At 39.2% G+C, this 13094-nt stretch overlaps 1 protein-coding gene across 6 annotated transcripts in view; it reads left to right on the forward strand.

Moving 5' to 3' along the window:
* The window catches only part of SASH1 (SAM and SH3 domain containing 1), a 392317-nt gene that overhangs the window by 259031 nt on the left and 120192 nt on the right, over positions 1 to 13094 (forward strand). The gene's annotated exons all lie outside the window — the stretch shown is intronic.

Below are 13094 nucleotides of genomic sequence, written 5' to 3' on the forward strand. Positions count from 1 at the left end.
AGTACATGAGAGGAAGTCTCGCCATCCTTACTTCTAAGCACTCTGGCTATACTTTTTCCAAGGCAGATTTGTTAGTTCTTCTGGGATCAGTTTTTCTTCTGTCTTCCTTATTCATTGTCCAGCTTTCACATGCATATGGGGAATTGAAAGTACCATGGATTGGATCAGGTGCACCTTAGTCATCAAAGTGACATCTTTGCTTTTTATCCCTTTAAAGAGATTTTTGCAGCAGATTTGCCCAGTGCAGTATGTGGCTTGATTTCTTGACTGCTGCTTCCATGGACATTGATTGTGAATCCAAGTGAAATGAAATCCTTGACAACTTTGGTCTTTTCTTCGTTTGTGATGATGTTGCTTATTGGTCCAGTTGTGAGGGTTTTTGTTTTCTTTATGTTGAGGTGTAATCCATAATGAAGGCTGAGGTCTTTGATCTTTATCAGTAAGTACTTCAACTCCTCTTTGCTTTCAGGAAGCAATGGTGTGTCACCTGCATATCACCAGTTGTTAATGAGTCTTCCACCAGTCCTGATGCCCTGTTCTTCTTCATATAGTGCAGCTTCTCAGATTATTTGCTCAGCATACAGATTGAATAAGTATAGGGAAAGGATACAACCCTGACGCACAACTTTTCAGATTTTAAGCCACCCAGTAGCCCCTTGTTCTGTCCGCACAGCTGCCTCTTGGACTATATACAGGTTCCTTATGAGCACAATTAAGTGTTCTGGAATTTCTGTTCTTCTCAACGTTATCCGTAATTTGTTATGATCCACACAGTCGAATGCCTTTGTATAGTCAATAAAACACAGGTAAACATCTTTCTGGTACTCTCTGCTTTCAGCCCAAATCCATCTGACATCAGCAATTGTGTCCCGTGTTCCCCATCTTCTTCTGAATTTGGCTTGAATTTCTGGCAGTTTGCTGTAGATGAACTGCTGCAACTGTTTTTGAATTATCTTCAGTAAAATTTTACTTATGTATGATATTAATGATATTGTTCAATAATTTCCACATTCTTTTGGATCATCTTCCTTTGGAATAGGCACAAACGTGGATCTCTTCTAGTCAGTTGGCCAGGTAGCTGCCTTCCAGATTTGTTGGCATAGACGAGTTAACTCTTCCAGCATTGCATTCATTTGTTGAAACATCTCAATTGGTATTCCATCAGTTACTGGAGCCTTGTTTTTCACCAATGCCTTCAGTGCAGCCTGGACTCTTCCTTCCATATCATTGGTTCCTAGTCATATCTTACCTCCTGACATGCTTGAACATTGACCAATTCCTTTTAGTACAGTGATTTTGTGTATTTTTTTCATCTTCGTTTGATGCTTCCTGCATCGTTCAATATTTTGCCCATAGAATCCTTCAGAATTGCAACTTGAGGCTTGATTTTTTTTCTTCAGTTCTTTAAGCTTGAGAAATGCAGGGGGTGTTCTTCCCTTTTGTTTTTGTAATTCTAGGTCTTCGTACACTTTATTGTAAGACTTTACTTTTTCTTCTCAAGCCACTCTTTGAAATCGTCTGTTCATCTCTTTTACTTCACCATTTTTTCCATTCACTTTAGCTACTCTACATTTAAGAGCAACTTTCGGAGTCTCTTCTACCATCCATTTTGGTCTTTTCTTTCTGTCCTGTGTTTTTAATGGCCTTTTGCTTTCTTCATGTATGATGTCCTTGATGTCATCCCACAACTTGTCTGCTCTTCAGTCATTAGTGTTCAGTGTGTCAAATCTATTCTTAAAATGACCTCTAAATTCAGGTGGCATATACTCAAGGTCACCCTTTAGCTCCTGAAGACCTGTTTTAATTTTCTTCAGCTTCAGCTTGAGCTTACATATGAGTAATTGATGGTCTGTTCCACAGTTGGTCCCTGGCCTTGATCTGACTGATGATATTGAGCTTTTCCATCGTCTCTTTCTGCAGATGTAGTTGATTTGATTTCTGTGAATCCATCCTGTGAGGTCCACATGTATAGTCACTGTTTATGTTGTTGCAAAAAGGTATTTGCCAAGCAGCCGTCTAAGATGCATCAACTGATCTCAACCTACCTGGAGCAAAGGAGAAAGAACACCAAGGACACAAGGAAATTACTAGCCCAAGAGACAGAAAGGATCACATAAACCAGAGTCTACGTCAGCCTGAGACCAGAAGAACTAGATGGTGCGTGGCTACAACTGACGACTGCCCTGACAGAGAACACAACAGAGAACCCCTGAGGGAGCAGGAGAGCAGTGGGGTGCAGACCCCAAATTCTCGTAAAAAGACCAGACTTAATGGTCTGACTGAGACTAGAAGGACCCTGGTGATCATGTCCCCCAGACCTTCTGTCAGCCCAGGACAGGAACCATTCCCAAAGCCAACTCTTCAGACAGGGGTTGGGCTAGACAATGGGATAGAAAAAGATGCTGGTGAAGAATGAGCTTCTTGGATCAAGTAGATACTTGAGACTATGTTGGCATCTCCTATCTGGAGAGGAGATGGGAGCACAGAGAAGGTCAGAAGCTGGTGAATGGACACGAAAAGAGAGAAGGGAGGGAAGGAGCGGGCTTTCTCATTAGGGGGAAAGAAATTAGGAGTACATAGCAAGGTATATATAAATTTTTGTGTGAGAGACTGACTTGATTTGTAAACTTTCACTTAAAGCAAAGTAAAAATTAAAAAGCAGAACATTATGCTGAGCAAAATAAGTCAACAACAAAAAGACAAATACTGTATGATCTCACTTATATGAAATAAGCAAATATATAGAAACCAAAGATTATTAGTGGTTACCAAAGGTGGAAAGGAGAAAAAAAGGGTGAATTTTTGCTTAGGGGCATTGAGTTTATGTTTATAGTGGTAAAATAATTAGGAAAAAGATAGTGATGGGGGTTGTATGACATAAAGAGTCAATGCCATTGAATTATGCATGTATAAACTGTTAAACTGGCAAATGTTTTTTGTGCATATTTTCACCACAAAAAAAAAAAATTCAGTCCCCCTACCCTCCCAAAAAAAAAAAAAAAGGGTATTTGCAATGAAGAAGTCTTTGGTTTTACAAAATTCTATCATGGAATCTCCCATGTTGTTTCTTTCGCTATGGCCATATTTTCCAATTACTGATCTTTCTTTGTTTCCAGCTTTCACATTCCAATCACCAGTAATTATCAATTTTATGTTTGATTAATTTGAAACTGCAGAAGTTTGTAAAAGCCTTCCATTTCTTCATCTTTGATATTAGTGGTTGGTGCATAAATTTGAATAATAGTTCTTTTAACTGGTCTTCCTTGTAGGTGTCTGAATATTATCTTCTCACTGACAGCGTTGTACTTCAGAATAAATCTTGAAATTCTCTTTTTGACAATGAATGCAATGCCATTCCTCTTCAATTTGTCATTCCCAGTGTAACAGACCATATGATTGTCTGATTCAAAATGGCCAATATCAATCAATTTCAGCTCACTAATGCCTAGGATATTGATCTTTATGCATTCCATCTAATTTTTGATGATCTGCAACTTTCCTAGATTCGTACTTTTTACGTTCCATGTTCTCGTTATTAATGATTGTTGGCATCTGTTTCTTTTCATTTTGAATCATGCCAAATCAATTATTGAAAGTTCTGAAAGCTTTACTCTATCCCCGTCCTTAAGGTTGACTTTACTTTGAGAAGTCAGCCCTTCCCTAGTTGTATTTTGAGTACCTACCAACTTTAGGGGCTCGTCTTCTGGCAGATTATCAGACAATGTTCCTTTGCTATTCATGAGTTTTTCAGTGGCTAGTTTTTTTTTTTTTTTTTAGAAGTAGATTGCTAGGCCTTTCTTCCAGGTCCATCTTACTTAGTCTGGAAGCTCCACTGAAACCTGCCCACCCTGGATGACCCTGCTGGTGTTTGAAATACCAGTGGCATAGCTTCTACCATCACAGCAACACACATGCCCCCACAGTATGACAAACTGACAGACAAGTGGTAGGGAAGCACTTTATATGTTTGTATTTTCTTTTCCTTTCTAGGTAAACAGCCTCTGGTCCTTCAATTAATCCTATTTATGTGATATTTCCCAGACAATGTTCTAGTGGAAATTTTCTTTATTTTCATTGCCCCCCCCAGAAAATGTGGAATTAGAGCTAAACACCGTTGTCCAGGTGTCATCTGTGTGGTGGACTTTACCGGATGGAAAACACAGGATTCCAATCAAGTACATCCATGGAAAGAGTCGATCAAGAAGCTCAATATCATCAGTCAGAGCAAGGCCAGGGGCCAACTGTGGAACAGACCATTAATTGCTAGTATACAAGTTTAAATTAAAGCTGAAGAAAATGAAAACAAGTTCGCAGGAACCAAAATACGACTTTGGGTATATACCACCTGAATTTGGAGACCATCTTAAGACTAGATTTGATGTATTGAACACTAATGATCAAAGAGCAGACAAGTTGTGGGATGACATCAAGGACACCATACTTGAAGAAAGCAAAAGGCCATTAAAAAGACAGGACAGAAAGAGAAGACCAGAATGGATGTCAGAAGAGACCCTGAAAGTTGCTCTTGAACTTAGAGTAGCTAAAGCAAATGAAGAAACGATGAAGTAAAAGAGCTGAACAGAAGATTTTTAAGTACAGCTTGAGAAGACAAAGTAAAGTATTATAATGAAATATGCAAAGACCTGGAGTGAGAAAACCAAAAGGGAAGAAGTCGTTCTGCATTTTTCAAGCTTAAAGAACTGAAGAAAAAAATTAAGCCTCAAGTTGCAATTTTGAAGGATTTTATGGGCAAAATACTGTACAATGAGGGAAGCATCAAAAGAAGATAGAAGGAGTATGTAGAGTCATTGTACCGAAAAGAATTGGTTGACGTTCAACTATTTCAGGAGGTAGCATATTAGCAACAGCTGGTGGTAATGAAGGAAGAAGTCCAGTCTGCACTGAAGCCATTGAATAAAAACAAAGCACCAGGAGTCGACAGCATGCCAACTAAGATGTTTCAGTGAATGGCTGCAGCACTAGAGGCGCTCGTTCATGTATGCTGAGAAATTTTGGAAGACAGCTACCTGGCCAACAGACTGGAAAAGATCCGTATTTGTGGCCATTCCAAAGAAAGGTGATCCAGTAGAATTCAGAAATTATCAAATATGTCATTAATCTCACACACAAGTAAAATTTTAATAAAGATAATTCAAAAACAATTGTAGCAGTACATTGACAGGGAGCTTCAGAAATCCAGGCCTAATCCCGAAGAAGACGGGAAATGGGGATATCGTTGCTGATGTCAGCTGGATCTTGGCTGAAAGCAGAGAAAACCAGAAAGATGTTTTCCTGTGTTTTACTGACTACGCAAAGGAGGGACCAGTCCCTGGAGAAGGACACCATGCTTCATAAGGTGGAGGGAGGTTCAGTGAAAAAGAGGAAGATCTTCAACGAGATGGGCAGACACAGTGGCTGCAGCAATGGACGCAAACATTCCAAAGATTGTGAAGGAGGTGCAGGACCAGGTGGTGTTTCATTCTGTTGTAGGTAGGGTTGCTAGGAGTTAGAACCCACTCGAAGGCACCTTACAACAACATGTTTTAAGGTGGAAAAGCCACGCTCCTCTCTTCTCAAACTGATGCCTGCCCCTCCTCTGGATATCTCTTCACTCCTCATAATGGGGAAAGGAGTGTGCACAGCCAGGATACTCCCTTGCTAGGTCCCTCACATTTCCCAAGGGGATGTCAGACCACCCTCTAGGTTGCTGAGTGTTAAAGCACCTAACAGATCAGATGCAGTTATGCAGGAAGGTGCTTGTGATATCCTTCAGTACAACGTCGTGTCCTCTCCACTAGAACAATGGATAGGACGTCTGCACATTAGTCCTCGTCAGTATTTTGTAATTAACGCCTAATACGAAAAATTCCAGTTTGAATTGCACTTTGTTATGTTTTCATAAGAAATTTCACTGTGATATTAACCAAAGTGCTGTTAGAGTCTTGAAATATAATTTAAATTGTTGTCAGTACTCAGATCGTTGTAGAAATGCTTCGAACAATTATCACTTAGTATTTTTTTTGTTTGTTTGTTTGAATTAAATTTCTTGTTAGTGAAGACCAGCAAGAATTTGAAGAGAACCCAGAGGAGAAATTTTCCCTGGCAGGAACAGGGGTGTACCCTTTGAATACCTTACAAAATAAAAATACAGATCACGCCAACCTTGTAATGAATCATGTCTTGTTTTTAACTTTCAATACTGCAAAGTTTAGTGCAAAATTCGTGTAGGACCTCAAGACTTGCGTTTTGTGAACTAAGCTAATTCCTGGATCAATTTTACCTCACAACCTTCGTTCATTTTCCCCTTTGCATCACTTAAATTAGCAATTTAACCTTATTTTATGGTGTAACACTGAGTATAGTTTTGGAAGTTAGCTCCAATTGTTTTCGGAATGTGACGAGGTCTAAATATATCTGTAAGTATCCTTGCAGAACAGAGACGACTGCAGCAAGGCGATGCAATTTTTTTTTTTACTACGGAGCCGTAATGACCAGGTGCAAATTGTCTCTTCTGGTTTCTTCCTAATCAATGGTTCTAGAAATTCACTGATCTCTTAATTATTGAGAGGCTTAAAGGTTGCAGTTTGTGGAATAGCAATCATCAGCTGTGAAAAAATAATTTTCCTTGAAAACTTTCTTCTTTGATGTGATGGGATGAAAGTGCTTTTCTGTTCACTTTCACTCATTAGGAGAAAGTTCCTTGTATCAAGCCATGAATTTATGGAGCCATAAACATTATTAACATTTTCTCTTTCACCTAAGACAAGTCTGGGTGAAATGAGACATAGAAAGGTGAAAAAGTAAGAACAGGGTTAAAATATACAGGCCATTGCTGATTTTTCCTCTGAGTATTGATCAAACATAGCAATATTTGCTTTTTAAATTCTTAGAGATAAAGGTTGTAGATCTCTTTCAAAATATTTGCTGAATTGCTTTTTACCTACCAATAGAACCCTGCAAACTAAATCTTGAGTCAAAACGTGCAAAATGCATGTCCCAGTGTGTGAAATTGCTAGCAGAAATTAATACAAGAAAAAGCCAAGCTTAGTGGCAAAGTGATTCAACTCAAACACGCCAAACCCATGCACACCCATCCAGCACTTCTCTAGTGCAGAGAGCCTATACAGTGGCCTAGCTAGGGTATTGCACCAGCCCTGGGTGTGTGGCGCCACCGAGCAGCTTCTGTTAACCCTGTGCTGATTGCCAGTGTCCTTCCTCAAGCAAGGCAATGTGTTAATTAAAAGATTAACAAGTTTGACTTGTATTTTAGAGCTGGTATTATGGTAAGGTTATCTAAAAGATGGGTGTCAGATGTTTGGAGAGGGATGCAATTTCAATTCTTGCCATAGGCACCATTTCCCATAGATATGTTGCTGGCTGTACTGGGTTAGGAAACCCCGGTGGTGTAGTGGTTAAGAGCTCAGGCTGCTAACCATAAAGGTCAGCAGTTCAGATCCACCAGGCACTCCTTGGAAACCCTATAGGGTGGTTCTACTCTGTCCTGTAGGGTCACTATGAGTCGGTTTTTGGTTTTATGCTGGATTAGTAGGAACTGCTCAGTGGCACCACTTGCCCAGGGCCGGTGCAATGCCTGCCATACCCTAGTTATGCCTCTGTCTGTGCAAGGCTTTAAAAAGTAGCATCCTTGAGGGGAGGGACTTGTGTCTTGTTCAGTGCTCTGTCTTTAGCACTTTATATGGGACCTGGCACATAATAAGTGCTAAATAACTGGTTTTTGATGAATTGTAGGGAATATGATGAGTCCCTGTTAGGAGGACATTTATAATCTTATTGACGAAATAAAACACAAATAAGTTGAGCAGAAGAGTTGGTACACATAGGTAGTTAACAAATAAACGATGTTGCTGGTTGTTATGACCTTGCTCAGTCATACCATTTAAGGCTCAGGTGGGCAGGGAAGGCATAACAGGAGGTGGAACTGGAGTTGGATCTAAATAATGAGTAGGGTTTGGATAGACAGGAAGGAGAAGAATATTCCAGGTGGTGTAAGCAAAAGGGAGAGATACCAGGTTCAACGTGCATTCAGGGGACAGTGGACCTAGCAACCCTCCACTAAGCAGAGAGTGTGTGATCAGACCAGACTGTGGAAAGGCCTCTCCTTCAGAAATGGGCACTGTATCCTGCTGATACTGTTTTCATGAAAGATTGGGACAGAGAAATGACAGAGCAGTGGGCTTTTCAAACAGAAATGAGCATGCAGTTCACCTGAGGACCTTGGTGAAATGCAGACTCTGATTCAGGAGGTGGGGAAGGGGGTACACAAAGGAGCCCTGGTGGAGCAGCGGTGAAGCATTAGGCTGCTAAGTGAAAGGTCAGTGGTTCAAACCGATGAGCTGCTCCATGGGAGAAAGATGTGGCAGTCTGTTCCCGTAAAGATTTTCAGCCTTGGAAATCCAATGGGGCAGTTATACTCTATCCTATAGGTTGCTATAAGTTGGAATTGACTCGATGGCAATGGACTTTTTGGGGGGAGGGGGGATGGGGCTCAAGACTGTACATATCTAACATGCTCCCAGGTGATGCTAATGCTGCTGGTCCATAAACCACACTTTGAAGAGTGAGGGGCATACAGTACTATTTCTTTTTTTCTTTCTTTTTATTACTGTACTTTAGATGAAGGTTTACAGAACAAACTGGCTTCTCATTAAACAGTTAGTACATATGTTGTTTTGTGACATTGGTTACCAACCCCATGACATGTCAACACTCTCTCTTCTCGACCTTGGGTTCCCTATTACTAGCTTTCCTGTCCCCTCTAATCCTTGCCCCTGGGCTGGTGTGCCCCTTTAGTCCTATTTTGTTTTATGGGCCTGTCCAATCTTTGGCTGAAGGGTGAACCTCAGGAGTGACTTTATTGCTGAGCTAAAAGTGTGTCCAGGGATAGAGCACTATTTCACGATTTATTTGACAGTAATGATTGTGAGGGATGTGAGACTACTTCATCAGAGTTTTAGAATCAGAGTCAGGAAAGCAATGTAAAGATAATCGAATGGTCCATTTTTTCATGGCTATTGGACAAACCAAATCAAACTGAGGTCCAAGTGATTTGCCTAATAAGGTCTCACTGTAATGGACTTGGAAACCCTGGTGGCATAGTGGTTAAGTGCTATAGCTGCTAACCAAGAGGTCGGCAGTTTGAATCCACCAGGCACTCCTTGGAAACTCTACGGGGCAGTTCTACTCTGTCCTATAGGGTCACTGTGAGTCGGAATCGACTCGATGGCAGTGGGTTCGGTTTGGTTTTGGGCAGCGGACTCAATTCTCCTATTCCCAGTAGGAGCCTCCTATTCCACCCTGTAGTGATGGCTCAGGTCCTGTGGGGCTAACGACCTAAAAGAAACTAATGTCTGTGGGAATGGAATGGATTGGTGGATCCAGGAAACCTTGGAGAGCAGTAGCTCCTGGTAGCTGGTTTAATGGGGAGTGAGAAAACTCCCAAGACAACGCTGAGATTTAAAGCCTGGTAAAATTATCAGTGATGACTGAGTGATTGACTGACTGTAATAGAGAAATTTGACAGTGGAGCTGGTTTCCAGGCAATGGTGAAATTAATATTTATAGCCAAGATTGCTTTGCATTAGGCTGTGTGTTGCTGGCAGGCTATCTAGTGGGACTCTAGGAAGGATGATTAGCCTGGTACAGAGGGGGAACATGCCCATCTTTTCAGCTCTTCCATCAAGGCAGTATTTGTTATGCCATCACACACTCTTTCTGTTGGGGACAAGCAGAATGGGAGATGGAAGAGGAATGTGTAGTCTAAAGATGAAGTAGAACTTTGACTCGTTTCTTTGAAGACGTATATATTTGAAGTCATCTTTAGTAGTTGACGTTAATGGTCCTGGGGCAGGAAGTGAAGGAGATCTAATATTCATTATCATTCTCAGTGATTTACACCCAATCCCTCATTCAGTTTTGCACAACCTCATGGAATGGGTACAATTCTCCCTCATTTCTTGACGTGGATATGGAGAAGTTAAATAACAGCCACTAAGTCGTGGAGGAGTCAACACTTGAACTCTTAGGACTTTGTGAATAGTTAGGGTATTTTTTACTTTGAAATAACAAGAAAGAAGTGATGAAAAAATTTTTTTAATGTTTAAAACTTGAGGGAAGGGGACTGTTTTAAAAGTTAAAAAAAAACAATCTGTTAGAATTTGATAGCACAGATTCACTTGGCAGTGAGAGGGAAATAAAAGCCAAGATTAGGTTGTGTGCAAGGTAGTGCTTTTTTTTAAAGTAGCATTTACCTATAAGTTTCTCTGTCTTGTTTTTCTGTTATTTTGCAAGGGTTCCTCCTGAGAAAGAAAAACAATTTACTTTGCCAACTGGCAGGTACCACAGCTCTGTGGTCTTCTTATGAACTGGTAAATGCCATGTGAGTTTTAAAATCTACCACCAGCAGCAACTTTCCCCAGCAATTTAGAGCTTGGTTCCCTGTAGATAATTGGATGCATCAGTAATAGACACGTGGTATTTTGCTTTCTGGCTGAATGTTGCTAAGCCTGCAACCCTCTCTGTCTCTTGCCACCTCCTCCTTCCTGTACCCAACATGGAGGAGGAGAACTTGGCTTTGGGCTGAGCTGGTGGGCGCCTGATGTTCTTCCCCCCCATTTTTGGAAGAGGACAGGGGTTTATTCCTTCTGCTTTTCCATCTGTAAAGCTCATTTGGCTTCAAACGCTGGCAGTATCAAGGGAGGGAGAGATGTGGATTTCCACAATAAAGTGGAAACAAAGTTGGAGTGGGGATAAGGCATGATATTGGTTTTCCAGTTTCTTATTCTGCCCTGGGTGGGTTTTTGACTCTGTTGTATGTATCACCAATGGGTTGTGGCCTTTAAAGTGAATGTATTCATTTAGGTGAGTGTCTTTCTTATATTTGACCAATGGCCTTTCAAGTGTAACTGTAGTTGTCATGTGTTATATAAGCAGGTGAAAACACATGTGTACAAATATTTTTTGTTTGCTTTAGTTTTGGCAAACCACTGACTCCATCTTGAAATATTTGTTCTTTTCTTGCTTCTATGTTAGGCATAATAAACATTTAGGGAAATATTGTTTCCAGAAATTGTTCAAGTTGACAAGAAATGGATTTGAAGTTTTTCCCCCCAGTAATTTTTTGTCATCTGATTCATTTTTGAAAAACAAACTATACGGTACTATAGTTTCATTTCTTTCATTCAAAATATGAAGGAGAAGTTTCTTTCTTTCTTTTTTTTTTTATTGTGCTTTAGATGAAGGTTTACAGAACAAACTGGTTTCTCATCGGACAGTTAGTACACACATTGTTCTATAACGTTGGTTAACAACCCCACAACATGACAACACTCCCTTTTCAATCCTGGGCTTCCTATTGTCAGCTTTTGTGTTGTCTCATGAAAGGAGATGGTTTTAGTATAAAAAACCTTCTTAGTTAGTCATAAAATGCATACATGTTTTTATTAAAACTCTAACACCGCTACAAAATATTTTAATACATGGCATAATGTAATTCAAGAGATTAAGTTTTAATATTTCTTAGGTAAATATTTAGTTGAACTTTTGGGATATAATTTGTATTTTTTTTTCCCCACCAAATTTAGTTTTTCAAACTTTATTATGTTTTTTAAAAAATATAAAAGTAATATATGCTTGAAAAATACCTCGGTGTCTAAGAATCCTTTTGCATGTTTTCTCATGCATTCGTAAACATACACGTATATAGTTGAAAAACATATAGGGTATTTAGAGAATGTATTTTTAAGCTGATCTTGACCTTTCATCTTTAAAAGAATAAGAGAAGTAATACACAACTATATGATTATAAAAAAATACCAAGAGAACAGAAGCATAGATTGCTGCTGTAAAAATTAAGTGTATATCCTTTCAGACTTTCCCCTGTGCATAGACACGTACATACACATACAAAAATACATGCACATGCATGCAAACATGTTGAGACATATTTATATTTTAGTTTAGTTTTGACTGTTACGCTTCATTAAGTTGGGAAAGTTTTCTTAAGAGTTTATATGTTAATGATATTTGTCATCCTTAACTAAAGTATCCATCTATGGCTTAATGAAGAACATTTTAATACATAGGTTAAATTCCATTCATCCACTTTTTTTTATTTTTTAAAAATTTGTAAAAATTCTAGTTATTACAATATATTGTAGTATCCTAACATTCCAAGTTATGATATGACAATATATAATTATAGGTTATTGGGTTTGGCCACAAGTGTTATGCGACCCTTTCAGGTAATTGTGGATCGTCATATCCAACATGGACACAAGGAGTTATTAGAACTCTCTGTTTACTGTGAAGACAATGAGCGTATCCTTCTCAAACACTGTGACGATGATGTATTTACCCTGGGAGAGAGCAGCCGGTACTTTCCTAGTGAATTTCTGGTTGCATTCAGTTGTGGAATGCCTTTCTCTATGTTCCGCTGTAACATTTAGGTGGAATATCTAAATTTGATGACTGTGATTTTTTTCTCTCTCCAGTGGCCAGAGACAGTCTTCAAGTGTTAAGAGTCAGAATCCTGACAATTGAGGCATTTTCTCAAGATTAAAATCTCAAAATGTTTTAGGCTATGCAATTATTATCTCTCTCTTGTTTCAAACTTATTATTGTAGAAAATCTCAAATATACAAAGATAGATCAGTATAATAAACTCCCAAATACCACCACCCTGCTTCAACAAATACCAGCTCATGGCCAACTTTATTTCAACTCTACCTCCCCCATGCCTTGTCTACATGAAGAAAATTGTGAAATCACATCATGAAATATCACAATATTTAATGGGATATTTTTTCATAACAAGGCCTTGGGACTAGGGGTGAGTGAGTTGCCAGTCTATTGTATACTTACTTTGATATTTCACTGCTACTCTTATACTTCAACAACACTTTTAAAAATATCAATCAAGTTTTGTAACTATGTTAATGATGAAATGTACAGCCTTAATATGGCAAACGGTAATTTTTTAGATTTGTAAAATAAGATCAAGTTAGTTTTCCAATTTCCTAAAGTCACCTGAAACTTTTAGCCCTACCTTACTCTTAGAACTTGAAAATCAGGTTGGA

Source organism: Elephas maximus, chromosome 1 (assembly GCF_024166365.1).
Source record: "Elephas maximus indicus isolate mEleMax1 chromosome 1, mEleMax1 primary haplotype, whole genome shotgun sequence".
Lineage (NCBI taxonomy): Eukaryota > Metazoa > Chordata > Mammalia > Proboscidea > Elephantidae > Elephas > Elephas maximus.